The sequence below is a fragment of the Chrysochloris asiatica genome, unplaced genomic scaffold (assembly GCF_000296735.1).
Source record: "Chrysochloris asiatica unplaced genomic scaffold, ChrAsi1.0 scaffold00106, whole genome shotgun sequence".
NCBI lineage: Eukaryota > Metazoa > Chordata > Mammalia > Afrosoricida > Chrysochloridae > Chrysochloris > Chrysochloris asiatica.
The window spans coordinates 782,302-785,324 of NW_006408624.1; positions in this window are offsets into that span (position 1 = coordinate 782,302).

Here is a 3,023-nt window from a genome sequence, read left to right on the forward strand (position 1 = left end):
TCAACAGTTGGGGGAAATGAGGTTGCAATGCTGACCCTAGCAAAGTCTATGATAGATATGGAGTCCTGTTGTAGTGCTGTAGGATAAGCACTGGACCGTAATGTCTGTTTGAACCATGAGGTATGCAGTTCAAACTCAACAGCAACTCCTCAGAAACCCTATAAGGAGTTGCTATGATTTGGAACCAACTTGACAACACTTGAAAATAATAATACTCCTAGAAATCAATAAGCTGGAATAAAAGACTTAGGCTCTGTCCCCAAAGAATCATAGGCAAGAAGTTGAGATAAGCTCCAGGACAACATTGTTGAGGTTGCTGTTGTTAAGTGCCATCAAGTTAGTCCACTATACATCTGTCACTTTGTTGTACGATGGTGGCTTGTGAGTTTCTGTGATACTGGAAATTATGCCATCGGTATTTTAAATATCAACAGAGTCACCCATGGTGGACAGGCTTCAGATGAGCTTCCAGACAAAGACAGACTAGGAAGGAGTGACAAACTACTTCCAAATATTTAGTCACTGAAAATCTTATGAATAGCAGGGAAACACTGGCAGATATAGTGCCGGGAAATGAGCCGCTCAGGTTGGAAGGCACTCAAAACGGGACTGGGGAAAAGCTGCCTCCTCAAAGTAGATTTGCCTGTGATGACAGGAATGGAGTAAAGCCCTCCATAATAAAGCCCTCAGGACCATCATTTGCTGATGGGGCACAACCCAAAATGAAAAGAAACAGCTTAAACATCCATTAATAATCAGAACAGGGGATATACAAAGTATGAATCAAGGAAAATTAGAAATTGTCAAAAAGGAAATGGAACACATAAGCATTGATACCTTAGGCATTAGTGAGTTGAAAATGACTGTTATTGGCCATTTTTAATCTGACACCACATGGTTTACTATTCTGGGAATGACAAATTGAAGAGGAATGGGGTTGCATTCATTGTCAAAAATAACATATCCAGATCAGTCATGAGGTACAACACTGTTGTGATAGGATAATATCCATTCATCTAAAGGAAAGACCAGTTAATACCACTATTATTCAAATGTCTGCACCAACCACTAAAGCCAGTGATGATGAAATAGAAGAATTCTACCAACTTCTTCAATCTGAAATTGATCAAACATGTAATCAAGATGTATTGATCATTACTGGTGATTGGAATACAAAGGGTGGAAGCAAAGAGGAATGATCAGTAGTTGGAAAATATGACCTTGGTGATAGAAATTATGCTGGAGGTCACATGATGGAATTCTGCAAAATCAATGATTTGTTCATTTCAAATACCTCCTTTAGACAGCATAAGAGACTACTATATACATGGACCTCACCAGATGGAATACATAGAAATCAAATTGACTACATCTGTGGAAAGAGACTATGGAAAAGCTCTCATCATCAGTGAAAACAAGGCCAGGGGCAGACTGTGGAACAGACCATCAATTACTCATATGCAAATTCAAACTGAAGCAGAAGAAAATGAAAACAAGTCCACAAGAAACAAAATATGACCTTGAATATATCCCACCAGATTTGATACTTTAGACACTAAAGACAGAAGACGAGAAGAGTTGTGGGATGATATCAAGAACATCATACATGAAGAAAACAAAACATCATTAAGAAGACAAGAAAGAAGAAAAAGATCAAAGTGGATGTCAGAAGACACACTAAAACTTGCTCTCCAGCACAGAGATGCTAAAGCAAATGGAAGAAATGAGGAGGTACGAGAGCTGGACAGAAAATTTCAGTTAGCTCAAGAAGATAAAGTCAAATATTACAAGGAAATGTGCAAAGGTCTGGAGTCAGAAAACCAAAAAATAAGAACACGCTCAGCATTTCTCAAGCTGGGGGAACTGAAGAAAAAATCAAGCCTCAACTTTCCTTTTTGGAGGATTCTCTGAGAAAATGGTTGAATGATGCAGAAAGCATCAATATAAGATGGAAGGAATACACAGAGTCACTGTACCAAAAGAAAATGGTTGATGTTCAACTATTTCAAGAGGTAGCATACGATCAAGCGCCAATGATAGTGAAGGAGGAAGACCAAAGTGCATTTAAGGAATTGGCAAATAACAAGGCATCAGGAATTGATGGAATAAAAATTGAAATCTTTCAAGAAAGTGAGGTGGCACAGGAGGCATTCACTCATCTCTGCCAAGAATTTTGGAACATAACTATCTGGCCAACTAATTGGAAGAGATCCATATTTGTGCCTATTCTAAAGAGAGGTGACCCAATGGAATGCGGAAATCATGAGACAATATCTTTGATATTTTACTATGCAAGTAAAGTTTTACTAAAGGTAATACAGAAATGGCTGCAAACATGCACTGACAGAGAGCTTCCAGATGTTAAAGCCAGATACAGAAGAAAGCATGGAATGAGGGATATCATTGCTGATATCCGATGGATCTTGGCTGAAAGCAGAGAATGTCAGAAAAATGTTTGCCTGTGCTTTATTGACTATGCAAAGACTTTTGATTGTGTGAATCATGACAAGCTATGGACAACATTGCAAAGCAAGAGTATTCTGGAACAACTAATTGTGTTTGTCAGGAATCTGTACATGGACCAAGAGGCAGTTGTTTGAACAGAACATGGGAATGCCGAAAGCTAATATTAAGAAAGATGTTTGACACAGTTGTTTTCTTTCCCCATACTTGTTCAACCTGTATGCTGAACAATTAATCCAAGAAGGTGGGTTATATGAAGAAAAACATGGCATCAGGATTGGAGGAAGAGTCATGAACACCCTGTGATATGCAGTTGATACAACCTGCTTGCTGAACGTGAAGAGCATTTAAAATATTTACTGATGAATATCAAAGAGCACAACCTTCGGTATGGATTGCATCTCAAGGTAAAGAAAACAAAAATCCTCACCACTGGACCAATAAACAACATTTTTATCAATGGAGAAAATATTGAAATTGTCAAGGACTTCATTCTTCTTGGATCAACTATCAACACTCATGGAAGCAGAAGTCAAGAAATCAAATGACGTATTGCATTA